Source organism: Triticum aestivum, chromosome 1A (genome assembly GCF_018294505.1).
Source record: "Triticum aestivum cultivar Chinese Spring chromosome 1A, IWGSC CS RefSeq v2.1, whole genome shotgun sequence".
Lineage (NCBI taxonomy): Eukaryota > Viridiplantae > Streptophyta > Magnoliopsida > Poales > Poaceae > Triticum > Triticum aestivum.
In genome coordinates this window covers 386,982,337-386,991,930 of record NC_057794.1, presented here as the reverse complement: position 1 = coordinate 386,991,930, position 9,594 = coordinate 386,982,337, and the positions used below count along the sequence as shown (strand labels likewise).

The 9,594-nt window shown below is 52.0% G+C and overlaps 1 pseudogene; it reads left to right on the top strand.

The window, feature by feature from the left end:
- Positions 1–8,718: 8,718 nt before the first annotated feature.
- The window catches only part of LOC123052283 (uncharacterized), a 5,751-nt pseudogene continuing 4,875 nt past the window's right edge, over positions 8,719–9,594 (top strand).

The window sequence follows — 9,594 nt, the reverse complement described above, 5'->3', positions numbered from 1 at the left end:
TTTTATAACTTAGGCGAGTCCTTGGACTGCAGCTAAGCCCCCGAGTGAGAGGGTTGCTCTACACTCGGTAGGATTTTTATAACTTAGGCGAGCACAGGGCTGCAGCTAAGCCTCCGAGTGAGAGGGTCGCTCTTCACTCGGTAGGATTTTTATAACTTAGGCGAGCACATGGCTGCAGCTAAGCCCCCGAGTGAGAGGGTTGCTCTTCACTCGGTAGGATTTTTATAACTTAGGCGAGTCCTTGGACTGCAGCTAAGCCCCCGAGTGAAAGGCTGGCTTACCACTCGGTAGGATTTTGATAAACTTAGGCGAAACGGATTCGCGGCTAAGCCTCCGAGTGGGAGTCTGGCTCACCACTCAGTAGGATTTTTACAAACTTAGGCGAAACGGATTCGCAGCTAAGTCACCCACTGAGGGGGAATTTTATGTGGACAAAAATAAAAAGTGACAAAAATTATGGAGGGACTATGACACTATTATTTTGAGGTCCGTGAACTACAAAAGTACTTTATTGCACTCATCCGAGTGATAAAACTTAAGTGTAGAATGGGCGGAGTAGCTCCGCGTTCCAAGCTCGGGACTCGTCGATATTACGCTCGACGTTGTAAAGACGGTACGCCCCGTTGTGGAGGACCTTGGTGACGATGAAGGGGCCTTCCCAAGAAGGAGCAAGCTTGTGTGGTTTGTGCTGATCCACTCGGAGAACCAAATCCCCTTCCTGGAAGGCTCGACCTCTCACATTTTTGGCGTGGAAACGGCGCAAATCTTGTTGGTAGATGGTCGACCGGATCAGAGCCATCTCCCTTTCTTCCTCTAAAAGGTCGACTGCGTCCTGCCGCGCCTGTTCAGCCTCTGCTTCGTTGTAGATTTCAACTCGAGGAGTATTGTGGAGAAGATCACTCGGCAAGACTGCTTCAGCTCCATAGACCAAGAAGAATGGAGTTCTTCCGGTCGACCGATTAGGCGTGGTCCGCAGTCCCCAGAGTACAGATGGAAGTTCGTCGACCCAAGCTCCAGCCGCGTGTTTGAGATCACGCATCAGTCGAGGCTTCAATCCCTTAAGAATCAGTCCATTAGCTCGCTCTGCTTGTCCATTCGACTGCGGATGGGCGACTGATGCGTAGTCGACCCGTGTGCCCTGGGAGTCGCAGAAAGCTCTGAATTCCTCTGAGTCAAAGTTCGACCCATTATCCGTAATGATGCTGTGCGGGACTCCATATCTGAATATTAGTTCCCTGATGAAGCTAACAGCAGTACCGGTGTCAAGGCTCTTGATTGGTTTAGCCTCGATCCACTTGGTGAACTTGTCGACTGCCACCAGTACATGCGTGAAGCCACTTCGTCCTGTTCTCAAAGGACCGACCATGTCCAGCCCCCAGACTGCAAAAGGCCAGACGAGTGGGATAGTCTTCAAAGCTGACGCAGGCTTGTGCGACATGTTCGAGTAGAACTGACATCCCTCGCATTTATCCACTATCTCTTTTGCCATCTCATTCGCCTTTGGCCAGTAAAATCCGGCTCGGTATGCTTTGGCCACGATGGTCCGAGAGGACGCATGATGACCACAGGTCCCCGAGTGGATATCTTTGAGGATGAGTCGACCTTCTTCTGGTGTTATGCACTTCTGACTGACTCCAGTCGCGCTTTCTCTGTATAATTGTCCTTTGATTATGGTAAAGGCCTTAGATCGACGGACGATCTGTCGGGTCTCTTCCTCATCCTCCAGAAGCTCTTTCCTCAAGATATATGCGACATACGGAATCGTCCAGTCGGGAATGACCACCAAAACCTCCATGATCAAGTCGACCACCGCTGGGACTTCAACTTCAGTCGGATCTGTGGCACTCTTGGGCTGTGGAGTTTCTTCGGTGAAAGGATCTTCTTTGACTGACGGAGTGTGTATATGCTCCAAGAACACACCACTCGTAATGGCTTCTCTCTTGGAACCTATCTTTGCTAGATCATCAGCTGCTTGATTTTTCAGTCGGGGTATATGATGGAGCTCCAACCCCTCGAACTTCTTTTCCGGCTTCCTCACTGCACTGCAGTATCCAGTCATGGCTGGGCTTCTCACGTCCCACTCTTTCATCACCTGATTGACCACTAAATCCGAGTCGCCATAGACCATCAGGCGACGGACGCCGAGTGAAATGGCCATGCGCAACCCATATAAAAGGGCCTCATATTCTGCCTCGTTGTTGGAGGAATCAAAGTGAATCTGGAGCACATATCTGAGCTTATCTCCTCTGGGGGAAACCAGGACAACCCCAGCACCGGAACCATTCAACATCTTAGAGCCATCAAAGAACATGGTCCAATGCTCCGAGTGAACTTCAGTCGGCTGCTGCTGTTCAATCCACTCGGCGAGGAAATCTGCTATTGCCTGGGACTTAATGGCTTTCTTTGCCTCAAACTTGATATCAAGGGGAAGAAGTTCAATCGCCCATTTGGCCACTCGACCAGTTGCATCTCTGTTGTGCAAAATCTCTGATAGTGGAGCGTCGCTGACGACTGTGATGGAATGGTCAGAGAAATAATGAGCAACCTTCTTTGTGGTCATGTATATTCCATACACAAGCTTCTGATAATGAGGATATCTCTGCTTGGATGGAGTCAAGACTTCAGATAAATAATACACTGGGCGCTGAACTTTGAGAGCTTTTCCTTCTTCTTCCCGCTCGACCGTTAGCACAGTACTGATGACTTGTCCTGTGGCTGCGATGTAGAGCAACAGAGGCTCTTTGCTGATTGGAGCAGCAAGCACCCGCTGGGTGGAGAGCAGAGCTTTTAGCTCGGCAAACGCTGCATCAGCTTCTGGAGTCCACTCGAACTTGTCTGCCTTCTTCATCAGTCGGTAAAGAGGCAATGCCTTTTCACCGAGTCGTGAGATGAATCGACTTAATGCGGCCAAGCATCCAGTAAGCTTCTGGACATCGTGCACTCATACAGCGCGTTTCATTCGGAGAATGGTGCCAATTTTCTCTGGGTTAGCGTTGATTCCCCGTTCGGAAACGAGAAAACCGAGTAACTTGCCACCAGGAACTCCAAATGCGCACTTTGATGGATTGAGCTTGATATCATACCTTCTGAGGTTGGCAAATGTTTCGGCGAGGTCAGCGAGCAGGTCGGACCCTTTTTGTGACTTGACAACAATATCATCCATATAAGCTTCCACATTCCGACTGATTTGAGTGAGTAGACACTTCTGAATCATTCGCATAAATGTGGCTCCGGCATTCTTGAGGCCGAATGGCATGGTGATATAGCAGAAGCACCCGAATGGAGTGATGAAAGCTGTTTTTACCTCATCGGGCCCGTACAGACGGATCTGGTGGTACCCGGAGTAAGCATCTAAAAAAGATAACCTCTCGCATCCCGCGGTCGAGTCAACGATTTGATCTATGCGAGGGAGAGGAAAGTGATCTTTCGGGCAGGCCCGGTTGATGTGCTTGAAATCAATGCACATTCGGAGCGACTTGTCCTTCTTAGGAACCATGACGACATTAGCGAGCCACTCGGAGTGGTATATCTCTCGGATAAATCCTGCCGCCAACAGTCGAGCCACTTCTTCACCAATGGCTTTTCTCTTCTGGACGGCGGACCGCCGAAGATGCTCTTTGACTGGTTTGGCAGATGAGTCGACTCTTAAGCGATGCTCAGCCAGCCCCCTGGGAACACCTGGCATGTCAGCGGGCTTCCATGCAAAAATGTCCCAGTTCTCACGGAGGAACTGGATGAGCGCTTCTTCCTATTTTGGGTCGAGTGTCATGGAGATGCGGGTCGGAGCTGCTTCGGGGTCGGTCGGGTGAATGTGAACATGCTTCGTCTCACCGGACGACTGGAATGCAGACTCTGTGGCGGGCTTCTTGGATCGCAGCAAGTCACTCGGATCTGCGTTGTGCTTGTATTCTTCGAACTCGACTGTTGTCACCTGGGAATCGGCAATCTTGGAGCCCTTCTGAAAGCACTCTTCTGCCTTTTTCCTATCACCGGTGACAGTGATCACACCTTTGGGACCGGGCATCTTCAATTTGAGGTACACGTAACATGGTCGAGCCATGAACCGTGCATAGGCTGGTCTCCCCAAAATGGCATGATATGCACTCTGAAAATCCACGACCTCGAACGTCAACTTTTCTTTGCGGAAATGCTTCGAATCACCAAACACCACATCCAAAGCTATCTGGCCGAGTGACTCGGCCTTCTTCCCTGGTATAACTCCATGGAAGCTCATGTTACTAGTGCTCAGTCGGGACATCGGAATGCCCATACCTTTCAATGTGTCTGCATACAATAAGTTCAGCCCACTTCCACCATCCATCAGCACCTTTGTCAGTCGAGTGCCTTCGACAACTGGATCGACCACCAAAGCTTGCCTCCCAGGGGTGGAAATATGAGTCAGGTGATCAGATTGGTCGAATGTGATGGGTGTTTGAGACCACTTCAGATAATTTGCCTTTGATGGGGCAACCATGTTCACCTCTCGGTTAATCACTTTCAGTCGACTTCTGCTTTCCACATCTGCAAAGATCATCAGAGTGGAGTTGATATGCGGATATCCTCCCTCACTGTCCTCTTTGTCTTCGGCCTTGTCCGACTCCTTCTCCTTGTCCTTAGACTGTTTTCCCTGAAACTGCTGGATCAGGAGTCGAGATTGGCGAGCGGTGTGCTTTGGGTAAATGATATTCCCCTCTTCGTCTTTCTTCGTGTGAATGTGACACGACATGTCCATCACGTCGTTCCCTTCTTTATCCTTTACCTTCTTGGGGTTCCAGGATCCTTTTGGTTTCCCCTTAAACTTTCCTTGAGTCACGGCCAGAGCCTCTCCAGGAGCTGCCGGTTCAGCCTTCCGCTTCTGTTTCCGACTGGTGTTTCCTTTTTCCGACTGACTCGGCTTGTGCTTGCCGCTTCGGAGTCGGTCTTCTTCTTCGTCGTTGGCGTACTTGGTAGCAATCTCCATCATCCGACTCAAGGTCATGTCACCGGTTCGACCAAATTTCAAACTCAGTTCTCTGTTCTTGACACCATCTTTGAAGGCGCAGACTGCCTGATGATCGGACACATTCTCCACAGTGTGGTGCAAAGTGATCCACCTCTGAATATACTCTCTGAGAGTCTCATTAGTTTTCTGCACGCAGACTTGCAACTCTGTCAATCCAGCTGGTTGCTTGCAAGTCCCTTCAAACGTTCTGATGAACACTCGGGACAGATCTTCCCAAGTGTAAATGCTGCTAGGAGGTAATTGAGTCAACCATGCCCTGGCAGAACCTTCCAGCATGAGAGGCAAGTGTTTCATGGCCACCTCGTCGTTCCCACCACCGATCTGAACTGCCACTCGGTAGTCTTCAAGCCAAGTTTCAGGCTTAGACTCACCAGTGAACTTGCTGACTCCTGTAGCCAACCTGAAATTGGGAGGAATAACTGCGGCTCTGATAGCTCTGCTGAAACATTCAGGACCAGAAACATGCAGTCGACTGCTTGTGGGTACATCTCTGTCGAGTGCACCTCGATGGGCTCTGTTCCGGTCGACCAACCCTTGCACGATAATGGACCGCGCGTCGAAGCCTGGTTCTCTAGGGTCAACTGGAACCCTACGCCCTGTACTGTACTGACGCCTATCATCTGGCTGCCGAGGAGCGTAAGACCCACCCATCGGAGGGGAATAGGGCACTCGACGCCTATCATCTCGGTCGAATCTGTCGCCATATTGATCTCGCCGATTCTCGCGCCCTTCGTGCCGCGGAGGCGATCTGGGGCTGTGAGCCGACTGAACCGTATTCACAGTGACGGATCGACTTTGAATTCTGTTGCACGACTGAGACACGGCTGAATTCTGATCTCCTGCTGCCCGGAGCAGATCCCTGATCTGCAGCAAACCTCTGCCAGCTTCCGACTGCGAAGGCTGGATGGACTCTGCTATACGGGCCGCAGCTGCTAAATTCTGAATTGGGGTTCGATATACCTGAGTCGGCGGGAAGAGTTGACGTCGACTGGTGTCGGGAACTCGTTGCCGCGCGCGCTCGTCGAGTGCTCGCTGAAGGTTCTCCAGTCGAGTGCGCTCGGCCAAATTGGCCAGACGCGCCTCCTCCAAGGCACGAGCCTCGGGGGTTTCTCCTGCGATGGGAATACGCAGGGGATCCTCGTTCCTGCGGCGAAGTTCCTCTCTTTGCAGAGAGTCGAGTGGCTCGGGCTGGTACTCTTCGTAGCCTCGTGCAGGGTCGCCGCCGTCACCTGCTCCACCACCATGGGCGAAGCCAGGTGGGCTGTGGGGCCCGTCGACCATCAAGATTTCCGCCGCTGGATCACTGCTTCCGCACTCGGATGCAGTCTCTACGGAGCCAGTCGACTGATCGAACAAGCCGTAGAGAGATTCGTTGGGCTCGATTGCCGCAACTTGGGTGGTGGCCGATTGGCGAGCTACCGCGTGACTCACCCATCGCTGAAGCCTCGACCGGCCTGAGCGCTTGCGCGGGCGGGAGACCGGGAGGGTGGACGATGGAGGAGCCGACCGATACTGGGTCGACGGTTGCCGCAGCAGAACGCCGCGGACACATGCGCGAAAATGCGTTGCACCGCGGACGGGGAGCGCATCTACGTCGAGCGGAGCCTCCTGGAGCCATGCGGAGTCGTCGGCGATGAAGGTGAGAGTGCCGAGACGGATCTCTTGACCCTCGACCAAAACTCCAGCAGACACCATGATGAAAGTACTCGGAAGAATCACAACTTCTCCACAAAATCGCTAAAACACCTGCCCCAAGGTGGGCGCCAACTGTCGTGGTTCTAAGCCTGACAGTAGAGTGGGGGGTAGGTATGGAGAGGCAAGGTCCTAGCTATGGAGAGGTTGTAAGCACAAAGGATGTACGAGTTCAGGCCCTTCTCGGAAGAAGTAACAGCCCTACGTCTCGGAGCCCGGAGGCGGTCGAGTGGATTATGTGTATATGAGCTACAAGGTGCCGAACCCCTCTGCCTGTGGAGGGGGGTGTCTTATATAGAGTGCGCCAGGACCCCAGCCAGCCCACGCAGGAGAAGGTTTAAGGTGAGTTAAGTCTGGGGCGTTACTGGTAACGCCCCACATAAAGTGCCTTTACTATCATAAAGTCTACTTGATTACAGGCCGATGCAGTGCAGAGTGCCTCTTGACCTCCTGGTGGTCGAGTGAGTCTTCGTGGTCGAGTCCTTCAGGCCAGTCGAGTGAATCCTCGTTGGTCGACTGGAAGGCGACCTCTTCTAAGGATGTCCTGGGGTAAGTTACTTGGATCAGGTCCATGACCCTACCCTAGGTACATAACCCCATCAGCGGCCTCGAGTGCGGCGTGAAGCACAGCACCGCGGCGGCCTCGAGCGATTTGCGGAAGAGGATGGGTGGGAGAGATGCTTGATGTTGGGAGTAGCGGCGAAACTGCGCTCTCGGTGAGCCTGTGCACCGGCATGCCAAGTATTCCTCAAAGTGGAGTTGCAGCGTGGGTTTCGAACATTTTGCCACCTTGATACATAACTGAATTTTTGGGTCCCAGGTCACAAGGCAAATGTAGGATTGCTCTTATCTAAAAACACGACAAATTCTGAAATTTCTACACCATGTCAAACTTTGCTCAAACATTGTTGTAATAATTTGAATGATTATTGTTTTATTCGGTGTTGTAATAATAACTAGAATGATTACTGTTTTATGTCAATTGTGATGGAATTTGTGATATGTCATATGATGAAATGTGATGAAATGTGTGATATATGAAATGACAGTTTTAAAGGTTGGGGTTGAGGCAAAGACTAGAACCCTCAAATCCAATCCTTAAAGCAGTTTACGGGTTGTGTTTGAGGGTTCTAGTCTTTGCCCCTGTTTTTCAACCCTTAAAAGTGTCAAAAACTGGCACTTCATAACCCTTAAAACTGCTACAAGTGTTTGAGGGTTTGAGGGTTCTACTAGTAATGCTCTAATAGATGATCATCATGAGCTCGCTTGAATGAGCGGTACAAAGCTTATTGCCGTTCAAAAATTGATTGTTATTTTAGTATTTGTACCAAGGGGTCTTGGATTTCAATTTCGCCCTGCGCCCCCGAAATGTCAGCACCGGCCCTGCAATCATCAAAGGAAAACCCGATGGACCACCTCCTCACTTCGCTATGCAGCTTTGCAGATTTTCAAGGTGCCTCATCAAAGGCGAAGCCATTACTATTGAACGAATGGAACTAGGGCAACACCCAAGACGCGTCACTGAAGTTTAGATCTAGCACCACCGCATGACTAACACGTCGGAGAAGTAAACCATACCTGCCATTTATGAACCACGAAACCAACACACGATCTACCATCTTTCAGATGCTATATTCTGGGCCCACTTTTCTCAAAAAAAGAGAAGACTTTGGGCCAAGTGCGCCAGCGTGTCAATACACTTGCTGCGTTGGCGTGTTGATATACAGTCAAAAAGAGACTGTGTGTGCAGCTAAAGAAAAGAGACTGTTGTGTGTAGTGTGTACGAGCACACACGAGCTCCTATTTTTGTGTACACTTGCTGCGTGGCCCGTAGCAGTTATAGGCCCGAGACGGGAGAAAAAAAAGGCGGGAATCGGCAGCGCCCAGATCCACCGCTACCCAAAACTCCGCTCGCCAACGAAATTTTCCCGCCTCCCGCCCGGACCCGTCCCGCAAAGACCAGCAACTCGGAGGACCGAATGGAAAAAAACCACCCACATCTCTTCACTACCACCGCGGGATTCGAAGCCAGGTTCCCTCCCACCCAAACCCTGCGGGGAATTCCTTGCCTTCCTCCTCCGGATCCTTGAGCCGCAGATCCGAGCGCCTCCCCTCCCCTCCGATGGATCCCGCCGCCGCCGGCGCGGGCTCGTGGGACACGGAGCTCGCGTGGCACCTCCTCACCGTGCTCCTCCGCATCGGCCGCCCCGCCGCCGCCGCCGAGCTCGCCGCCGTGGCGTCGACGTCGGCGGCAAGCGCCATCACGCTGCAGCACGTCGAGCGGCTGTGCCACGCCCCCGGATCTCCGCTCAGCTCCTCCGGCGGCACGGTGACTGTTTCGGGAACGGCCGTCGTGGCGTTTCTGAGGTTCCTGGGGTGGGATGTGCCGGCGGTCCCGAAGGTGAGGCTGAGGCCCTCCGACTTGAGGAGCTGGTGCGCGGAGATGCCGATTAGGTATGAGCGCAAGCGGAAGGCTCCCGACGCGGATCGCTTCGGCGTGAAGAGGCGCCTCCTGATGGAGGCCGATGCAGGTTGGTCCTGCTTGCAGCTTTGTACCGGGCGATGGTTTCTCTAGAGCTACTGGTCAATGTTGCTGACCTCCGTCTGGGCCAATTTTGTGCAGATTTGGTAGAACTCGAGCAGCAGCTGCCGATTGTGCCAAGTTGTTCCTCAGTTGCTGCTGGAGAGGTACGATTTTTCTTCGTCACTGCTCATGTTCTTCTAAGAATCACCCGAGTTAAGAAAATACTGAAGTGCAGTACCTCCATGTCCCATTTCATTTTGCTTGCATATGTAGTTGGCTTAGCTGGTATTTGAAATCAATTTGTGTCGAATTCCGAGCGAAGTTCAGTTGTGGAAAATAGCACTACAGTTTACAGAACCTCACTGTTACACAATGG